The sequence below is a fragment of the Azolla caroliniana genome, unplaced genomic scaffold (assembly GCF_043228905.1).
Source record: "Azolla caroliniana isolate FFs.n. ecotype wild unplaced genomic scaffold, voAzoCaro1.0.p SCAF_15, whole genome shotgun sequence".
Classification (NCBI taxonomy): domain Eukaryota; kingdom Viridiplantae; phylum Streptophyta; class Polypodiopsida; order Salviniales; family Salviniaceae; genus Azolla; species Azolla caroliniana.
Window position 1 is genome coordinate 8,910,271 of NW_028230450.1, and position 10,746 is coordinate 8,921,016.

The window sequence follows — 10,746 nt, forward strand, 5'->3', positions numbered from 1 at the left end:
TCACGTGTGCGCGCCCTTAATGTATATAATAGGGAGTTAAGTACAAAGGCATATCCGGGTAGTTAGATTCGGTGGGTGGGGAGTAAATGAGGGAGACGGCTCCCTTCTTGAAGCTATAAAGGAGAGGGAGACGCAGGGAGAAAGGGGGGGCATTAAGGAGGACGAAGTGTTGCCGGACCGGAACCGAACGCTTCTCCTCTGTTCGTTCTCCATCACTCTTCTCTGCAGGGTTTCGGGAGGCTCGCGCTGCTTCGAGGAACGCCCGTGTGCTTCCGGCAGCTCCTCCACCCTTTTCTCCTTTTGTGCGCAGACGAGCAGGCATTGACATCTGTTCGCCGGCCTGCTCGGTTGTAGCCGCTCGCGTACTCTGTTGTGTATTTGATATTCGTTAATATACAAACACTTGTGTCTCCCTGTCTTTGTGTCCATTCGCGTCTTCTGTGTTGACGGTCCGTGCCCTTGTGTTTCTTACTCATACGTGACAGGGCGTCTCTCTCTCATTCCCCTTCTATCACCTGCTCTTCGGTCCAAGACCCCGGTGGTCCCGCCTCGTTTCTCCATGCATGCGCGTAGTAATGCGACATATTTGGTGAACCCGACGTGAAACAGGCGGCAGAGGTGCAGAAGATGAGGGGTTCGGATCTTGCAGAGGCCATGGCTTCGGCCGTGGACCGGATAGTGAGCGCGCGCGAGGGCACAGGCGCCCTTGACAGGGCTATTGAGGCGATCGTCGGTACGATCGGCCGGTTCAGTGGAAAGGATGCCACGAGATATTTGGCGTCCTACCGGGTGGAGATGTTGATGAGGGATATTCCGGAAGAGAGGCGTCTCGCCGGATTCCCTCGAGTGGCGATGTCGGGCATCCATGCGGAGGTGCTCGAGGTTCGGGCGGAGAGCCGGACCTGGGAGGAGTTCGAAGGACGACTCCTGGAGAAATACGGGTTGGATGACGTGCTTCGACTTTCGAAGTGGAGCTTCATGGAGTGGGTGGAGTCCCCCAACAAAGGAAGAAGTGCGTCGGTACTCCTCCGGGAGTTTGAGGAACGCTCGATCGGACCGTTCTGGACACAAGTCGTGTCCTACTGTTTGTCAAATCCGTTGATGCACGGGATCGAGGGCAAGTTGGCTCCTTACTGGAAACCGAAGAAGGGTTGACGACCGACTGGGCCGTGGTAAAGAGAGTCTGCGGCCGTTTTGACAAACGATGGGAGTGGGCTGATACAGAGTTGACCGGGGCGGGACCTATCGCAGCAAGGAAGCTCTAACCGGTACCGCAGGCGCGAAGGGAAGAGACCCGGGAGTGGCTCGAAACCGGTTCTTCTTCGACCGGCATGATCAGAGGCTCGTCCGGGGGGACAGCTCTGGAGGAGTTGAAAAGAGCGGCAAAGGATCTCCAGATCGCCCAGGCTCGGAGGGAAGACGGCGATCAGGCTCGTGATCGACCGGCTCCAGCAGGAAGTAGGTGCATGTGGTGCGACGAGGTCGGCCACATCCGGAAAGACTGCGGGGACTTTATGGAGGCTTTGAGAAGTCGGGTAGTGTACCTGTGGGAAGGTCGGGTGCACGACAGCGATACCCGGAGGGCCTTGAACCGAAACGACGGGAGAGGAGGAATGAAAAGGCTGATGGAAGAGGTGGCAGCCCGGCACGCGGAGACCGTCCACTACTCAGCGACAGCCGGTATTCGGGTCGAGGGCAGTGGGGCCCGGAAGGAGAGCAAAGCCGAGTTCTGGCCGACGGTGTTAGAAGGCCTCGCCGGTGCCCGACTGAAGAGAGACGAGGCGGACCGCGCGGAGAAGCGGGTCCAGGAGGTAACCGGGTGGAGTGACCCGGTCAAAGAAAAGATGGGTTTCGTCGAAGCAGCTTGCCAAAACTACAAGGCTCTGGTTGAAGACAAACGGGTAGGTAAAATCGGAGGGGCCGGACCCTCACAGAGATACGAAACCCGATTCGGGCTGAAATGGAACGAGGCCGGTGAGTCCAGTGCCCGGGATAACCACAAGAAGGGCGGATACCGGTTGGGCACGGAGATCGAAAGGACCACGGACCTACGAAAGGTCCTGGAAGAACGAATCCTCGACAACAAGGTGGAACTGTCGCTGCGGGAGGTGCTCGGGATCGCCAAGAAGGAGTTACACGACTCCATCGTGGACTTGGTGAAGAGGAAGAGGCTGTCGACGGGGGCAGAACCGGAAAGGCCGGTGGAAGTGCGGACGGCGCACATAGAGGACATGGCACTGGAAGACGAGTGGGCGGAGAGCCACTATTCGAGGCCACACTGGGCCCGAGCGACCATGGAAACCCCGGTGAAGATCGGGGATGTTCAAGAACCGGTGGTGGCGCTGGTGGACCACGGTTAGGAAATAAACTTGATGTCCATGGACTTCTACAAGAAGGGGAAATGGCCGATCAACACTAAGCACGGGTGGAAGATACGGGCGGCGACGCGCGCCACCGAGGAACTACACGGGGCCTGCCGAAACGTGCGAGTCAAGATCGGCGACGTCGAGATAGACCAGCACTTCTTCGTGCAGGAAACGTCCTCGCACCCGGTCATACTAGGGGAATCGTACATTACGGCAGCGCGAATGGAGACCAAGGTACTGGACAACGGGTCGGCTTACGCGAGGGTCAAGAGTCAGGACGGGCGTCATTCGGTCCAGTTCCTGACGGTGCGACCCAACCACGAGAGAAACCGTGAGTCCCTCGGTGGCGAGAACCAAGAGGATTTTTAGAGAGGGCTGCCAAGGCGTGGGGCCACGACAGTCCGGACACTCCGGGAAAACCCCACAAATGTACGATAGAAGCGAAACCAAAGAAACCTTGTACCATAAGTAGAAAAATTTGTTTCTCCGACAACGGAGGGTTTACGATAGTCGGCGTCGTTGGCCGAGAAAAAACAAGGGCGGAAGAGCGACTGCGGGCGTGCGGAGTTCTCGGGCCCAGCGAGGAAATCTACGAAGCCGTGGAGGCAGTCTCCTTCGACGATACCTTGGGAATACTGCGAGAGGTGGTCGGAGAGGGCCTTAAAGAGGACTGGACGATACCGGTTTGTTCAGAAGAAATGTACAAAGTCATCGCGGACTTCAGTCGAGGGCTCGAGTCGGATCGGACGGCCCGGGTTAACACGAAGTACAAGACTGTGGACCAGAAGGTAAGGCCAGTCGCGGCACCCTTACCGGAGGGCAGCGAGTTGCGAATCCAGGGGGGCGCGTCGGACCCCAGTTTACGAGATCCGGCCTGCATAGGTCACGCCTTCACCGACAGAACGCTACGGGAGCTCAAAATAGGTGGGGGCGGGTTCCTACTGCCGGCAGAAGAAGACCGGTTTCGGAGAATGCTCGGAAGGCACGGGAAAGCCTTCGCATTCTCACCAGAAGAGATCGGGTGCGTAGACCCGACAGTCGTGAAGCCGATGGTGATATTCACGGTACCGCATGTACCATGGAATCTCAAGCCAATTTCGGTACCGAGAGCTCACATCCCGGAGCTGATGGAGCTATTGAGGCAGAAAGTCGATATGGGCATCCTCGAACCGTCGAGTGCCCCGTACTCGAACCGGTGGTTTACCGTACCGAAGAAGAACGGGACGTTGCGCTTCATTCAAGACCTGCAACCGGTCAACAAAGTGACCATTCGGAACGCATGAATCGGACCAACGATAGACGAGTTTGCGGAGGCCTTCACCGGAAGGTCGATCTACTCGGTCGGTGATCTATACTCGGGGTACGATCAGTTCCAACTAGCCGTAGAAAGCAGAGATCGGCCTTCGGGCAATCAGAGATCATGGTCGTCGGACATCTATGTGGGTCGTATGGCCGGAAACCGTATCCGGCTAAGGTGGAAACCATCTCCTCAATGAAGCCCGACTGTAACTCGGTCATGGAGCTTTTTGGGAGCATGCGCGTTCTACCACATATGGATCCCGCATTACGCCCACATTGCCGAGCCGCTATACGGGTTGCTGAAAAAGGGGCGAAAATTCGAGTGGCGAGACGAGCATGCGGGGTCGGTCCGAAAGATAAAGGAGGCTCTTTCTACAGCACCGGCACTCCGGAAGGCTGTCTACGAGAAAGGCACTCCCATCTACATAACGGTAGATACGAGTCCGACCGGGATCGGATGGGTCGTCAACCAAGAAGATGAGGACGGCATTCGGTTCCCAATCTGGTTCGGCGCGAAGGTCCTCAGCGAGCGACAGCGAGGATACGCCCAGGTTAAACGCGAACTCTGGGGTATCGTTTCGGCGGTGAAGGCCGATAAAGACTATCTGATCGGGACAGAAGTGATTATCGAGATGGACTGCCTGCCGATTCTCGGCATGGTTTCCGGATGCGCAACCCCGAACCTGGCGATGCTCAGGTGGATAGCGTACATCAAGTCCCTAGATCTGGAAATACGACACATTTCCGGGAAAGACAATGCCATGGCCGACATGCTTTCGAGGGTGCGATTCAACGACGAGGGCGGCATGGTTTCGGAGGACAAGGAAGTCGGCGTAGACTTCTTCGAGGTGGCTTACGTAACAACTAAGGGAGGGAGCACTCCGGCGCTTAACGATTTCGACGAGAGCAAGTACAACGGGCAGTGGCTGCAAATTGGAGGTTTCTTAAGGACAATGACGCCGGACGCGTCATGGACAAAGGACAAGATCAACCGGATCCGGAAGAAAGCGTACCGATTCTTTCTCCGGGGTGGATACTTGTGGAAGCACCCGAAGAAGAACGGCATCCCGCTCCGAGTGGTGGCGATGACGGAAGAACAGGAGGAGCTGCTGAAGGCCTACCACGACAGCCCCTGGGCTGGACACCGTGGAATGTGGGCCACGTTCGAGAAACTAAACGGGAAGTACTGGTGGTCGGGACTGTACCGGGACGTGCATCGGTTCGTGACATCTTGTGAGAGCTGTCAGATGCACTCCATAGTACGACATTGGGACGAGCTTCACCCTACATACCCTCCGGCCATCCACTTCAAATGGATGGTAGATCTGGTGACGATGCTGATGGGCGTAGGGCAGATGCGATATCTGGTACTGGCCCGGGAGGACCTGACGAACCAGGTGGAAGGCCAAGCCCTGCAGAACAAAACGACCGCGACCGTGTGTCGGTTCTTGATCGAAGACATGATATGCCGGTACGGGTGCGTCGGGAAGATCGTGGCTGACCGAGGGGAGTTGGACGCCGAAGAGGCCGAGGAGCTGTTCGACCGGTTAGGGGTCAAGCTCTCGCTCACCACGGCATACAATCCGGAGGCGGGCACGGGCCAATCATCAAAGCTCTAGTCCAGGCGTGCGAAGGACAGGTTGGGAACTGGCCACGACTGTTACCCTATGCCTTGTGGGCGGACCGGACAACGCACAGCTCGGTAACCGGGTTCATGCCGTCAGAGCTCATGTTTGGACAGAAACCGATCATGCCGATGGAACGGGTGATCTCCTCTTGGGCGACAGTCGACTGGAGAGACGAGATGGGTCGGGAAGAACTGCTAGTGGCGCGTATACGGCAGCTCTAGCGGAGGCCAGAGGACGTGGCACGAGCGGCGGAGAGACTTTTGACGGCGAGGATGAAGAACAAAGCCCGGTTCGACCGAACGCACCGGCTCCGGCCAAAGAAAATCGAGGAAGGCAACTGGGTGCTAGTCTACGATAGCAGCCTCGACAACCAGCACCGAGCAATGCGGAAGTTTGCGAAGCGGTGGTTCGGGCCTTACGTGGTAACGAGCGCCAACGACAACGGGACGTATCACCTGGCGGAACTCGACGGTACGAGGATGGCGATGCCGGTAGCAGGGAAGCGGATCAAAGCGTTCAAGAAGCGCCACGACGACGAACCGGATCTAAGAGGCCTAGACAGCGAAGACGAACAGTCCGAAACGGAGGACGAACCGATGGACGAAGAAACGGAACCCGGGCCGGTTTTCTCCAACCAGAACCCAATTTTGGCGCATACCGGTGGATGCGCGGTTAGGTGGGGGCGGATGTCGTGAAGAAAACCGTCCCTTGGCGCAATCGGTGCATAGCGCGCGTGAACTGGCTCTTCACGTGTGTGCGCCCTTAATGTATATAATAGGGAATTAAGTACAAAGGCATATCCGGGTAGTTAGATTCGGTGGGTGGGGAGTAGATGAGGGAGACGGCTCCTTTCTTGAAGCTATAAAGGAGAGGGAGACGCAGGGAGAAAGGGGGGGCATTAAGGAGGACGAAGTGCTGCCGGACCGGAACCGAATGCTTCTCCTCTGTTCGTTCTCCATCACTCTTCTCTGCAGGGTTTCGGGAGGCTCGCGCTGCTTCAAGGAACGCCCGTGTGCTTCCGGCAGCTCCTCCACCCTTTTCTCCTTTCGTGCGCAGACGAGCAGGCATCGACATCTGTTCGCCGGCATGCTCGGTTGTAGCCGCTCGTGTGCTCTTTTGTGTATTTGATATTCGTTAATATACAAACACTTGTGTCTTCCTGTCTCTGTGTCCATTTGCGTCTTCTGTGTTGACGGGTCGTGCCCCTGTGGCATACCACTTCGGGTAGTCGGGACAAAAGAGCAACGAAACCGGATAATGTCTGAATTTCACGAATCCGATTGGGCTGGACATCGAGGAACATGGGCAACTTTTGTGAAAATCAAACAAAAATATTGGTGGAAGAACATGTACAAAGATATAGCAGAGTTCACGGAAAGCTGTGAGAAGTGTCAAATCTACTCCGGAGTTCGACACCGAGATGGGTTACATCCGATATTCTCACCAACAATCAACTTCAAATGGATGGTCGATATTGTAGCCATGCCAACCGGAATCGGACAAAAGAAGTACTTGGTGGTAGCTCGGGAAGATCTCACAAACCAAGTAGAAGGTTGGGCGATACGAAGGATAACGTGTTTTGTGGTATGCCAATTTCTTTTGGAGGAGGTGTTTTGCAGGTACGAGTGCGTAGGACAAGTGATTGCGGATCGAGGAGAACTAGACTCTGATAAAGCTAAAGAATTCTTCACCAAACATGGAGTTCGGTTAACACTAACAACGGCATACAATCCTGAGGCCAACGGGAAAATCGAACCAGGACATAGTCCGATCGTCAAAGCACTTGCCAAAGCATGCGACGGAAGGGTGAAGGATTGGCCACAGATGCTTCCGTATGCACTATAGGGGGATCAGACGACGCATAGCTCCGCAACCGGTTACATGCCGGTAGAACTCATGACCGGACAAGTACCGGTAATGCCATCGGAAAACGTGATCGCGACATGGACAGTGCTACCGTGGAAGGAAGAGATGAGCCGGGAAGAACTACTAGCGGTCCGTATACGACAACTAGAGGGAAGACCGGAAGACATAGCGGAAGCAATACGCCGACAACAAGAAGCACGATTCCGGAATAAAAGCCAGTTCGACACAAAGCACTGACTACGACCACGGAAGATTGAAGAAGGAGATTGGGTGATTGTCTACGATAGTAGTTTGGATCATCAATATACAACGATGCGGAAGTTCGCGAAAAGGTGGTTCGGGCCATACGAGGTTCGGAAAGTTTTTGACAACGGAACTTACCGACTATGCAAGATGGATGGAACGACGCTACGAGTGCCTATAGCTGGGAAACGGGTGAAGATTTTCAAGAAGCGGACTGAAGAAGAACCCTATGTGGTCCTAAACAAGATCGACAAGAAGGAGCAATCGGACGAAGATCGCGGTGATGCGGAAAGCAAGGGAAGTGAATTACAACTCATAGTCGACTTAAGGGGAGAATTGGAGGAAGCTTCGGATGAAGGTGAATAGGAAGCATCGGGGACTTCGGCACATACCGGAGGATGTGCGGGTTCGGAGGGGGCGAGTGTCGTAGTGTAATTCGCACACTACGTGAAAAATTACATTTTTGGTTTCTCCGGATAGGATATGGAGTACCCAGTGAGAACCGGAAGGAAGAAGGCCGGTGAGAGTCGGTGAGAAACGGACGAAGAGGACTGGTAAGGAGGATTCGGTAAGAACCGGATAAAGAAAACCGGCGAGAACCGGATGAAGCAGAACCGGCAAGAGCTGGATGAAGAAGGCCGGCGAGAGTCAGATGAAGAGACATATTTGTAAATAGAAGAAAGTATAAAATTATATATTACATGCATAGGGCAAGATTCGAACCTTGCACCTCCATGTTAATAATGTTAAGCCTTATCATTATACTAATGTAATATGAATTTTAAAGTTATACTAAATTTTATCCCATGTAAATATTCTAGACATGCATGGTACAAAAAGTTATTCATGCATAGACACTGGAGTTAAAAGAAAAGATGAGATAGAAAGCTAATCATGCACATGCAGTGTGCATGAAAACTAAAGATAGGAAAAGCATGATGCTTGCATGTGATAAACTTAGACTCTTCCAACACTATATAAGGAAGAGAGAAAGATGTATAGAGGTTGTTGATTATTTTACAAGGGGTTGATTAATATAATATAATCGTGGGATCCACTGGTCTTTTCGGCTCCCTCCATATTAATCCATTTTTCAAGAAGAACTTTTGGACTTGCCGTTTCTTACTTCGGATCTCGGCTCTCTTCTCTTTATTGCCCGATGATTCCTCGATTTCTCGTAGCATTTTCCCGATCAACAAGCTTTCTCCCTCGTATCCTTCTTCGTGGAATTCTTGGATTACGTCCACCCGGCATATGTGCTCCGAAGCAAAGTAGTCTTCGGAAACTTCTTCATTATCGGATTCGGTTATGTCATCTTTGAACCCCGCCCTTGATAGCATATCCGCTATAGCGTTGTCTTTTCCGGAGATGTGTCTTACCTCCGGATTAAGTGACTTAAAATATGCAATCCACCTTAGCATAGCCACATCCGGTATAGTACAACACCGCATCATCCCGAGTATCGGAAGACAATCCGTTTCGATCACTACTTCGGCTCCGATCAAATAATCTCGATCCGATTTGATTGCCGACACGACTGCCCATAATTCTCTTTTGACTTGCGCATACCCGCGTTGCCTTTCGTTGAGAACCTTTGCTCCGAATCGGATCGGATATTGCAAACCTTCCGGATCGGCATGATTGATGACCCATCCGATTCCGGTTGGACTTGTGTCAACCGTTACTATGATCGGTTGGTCATAGTTTGGCTTCTTTAGTGCTTCTGCCCTCCGTATTGATTCTTGAGCTTCTTCACGGCTTTGGTATGCTCTAGTTTCCATTCAAACTTCTTACCCTTACGTAACAAGTGATAGAGTGGGTCTGCTATATGTGCATAGTGTGGAATCCATATGTGGTAGAATGTACATGCTCCAAGAAACCTTCGAACTTTGGATTGTGACTCACATAATTCTTTCATAGCTTGAATCGCGTCGATCTTGGTTGGTGACGGTCTTCGGCCGTAGGGCCCACATAGATGTCTGACTACCAATATTTCTTCTTGCCCAAATGCCGATTTCTCACCGGAAAGTGTTAGGTGCACATCTTCTAACTTTCGAAGCACTTTCTCGCAATCACGAATATGGTCGACTACGAACTTTCGGCATCCCCGATCATCCATAGTTTCATCTTTTTCTTCTACCGCGCATCCTTTCATTGGAATGTCATCTAGGAACGGCATTGTTATCTCCGGAATGTAGTCTTGAAGCACCTTGTTCATCGCATTCATCATATGTGCGACCGAGTTCGTTGCGCCTTGTGGTAGCGTACATATCCGGACTAATCCTATCGGTGTCCGCATAGTAGTGATGTCTCAGCTCTTCACAGCTAGTTGGAATTGGTCATATCCGGAGTATAGGTCTCCGATGGAGTATATCGTGCAACCGGCAAATGCTTCCGCAAATTCTTCTACTATCGGACCGACTCCGGAGTTCCGGATCGTGACCTTGTTACTGGTTGCAAATCTTGAATAAATCGGAGTGACCCATTCTTCTTCGGAACCATAAACCATCGATTTGAGTACGGAGCACTTGATGGCTCTAGAATCCCCATCGCCACCTTCTCCTTGAGCAAGTCGATGATTTTCGAAATATGCGCCGGTGGCACCGGAATCGGCTTCAGGTTCCACGGGACATGGTCAATCGTGAAGATCACCATCGGCTCCACTATCTTCGGGTCAGCGCATCCTATTTCTTTCGATGTAAATGCAAATGCTCTCCCCTGTCGCTCTAGCATCCCACGGAATCGTTCTTCTTCATTCTTTAATAGGAACCCACCTCCACCAATCCGAAGTTTCTTCCAGGTCTCATCCGTGAAGGCATGTCCGATATCCATGGACTTCCGAAGTGTCGGATCCCCCGAGACTTCTTTCCTCTTTTGTTCGCTATCTGCAGGTAACGGTCCTACGACCGGTTTCGCTTTCTTCTCCACGGTCTTGTATTTCATACTTACCATTGCTTCTTCTTTGCGGAGCGCATCCGACCCCATTTTCACAATGATCTCGTACATCTCGATCGACTCCACCGGAATTACCCGATTTCCCTGGCTTGTATCTTCCGCGAGCTCTTCAAGCCGTTGTAGTGTGCTCCCATAGAACACTTCTTCGACTATTCCCACGGTTTCTTCGTCTTCTTTTATTATTGATGCCGACCGTAACTTATCCTCCACTTTTCGGTATTCTTTCTTCATTCCTCCGGTTACGGCCGTGTATGTGGATGTCCCATCCAGACCGATTCGTACTTGTTTTGCACCGAGAGGTTTCTTCCTGTGTCGGGTATCAGGGCTTCTCGGACTATCACTTCTCCACTTCGCAACAGTCGGCTCTAAAAATCCATTCTTTTTTGGGA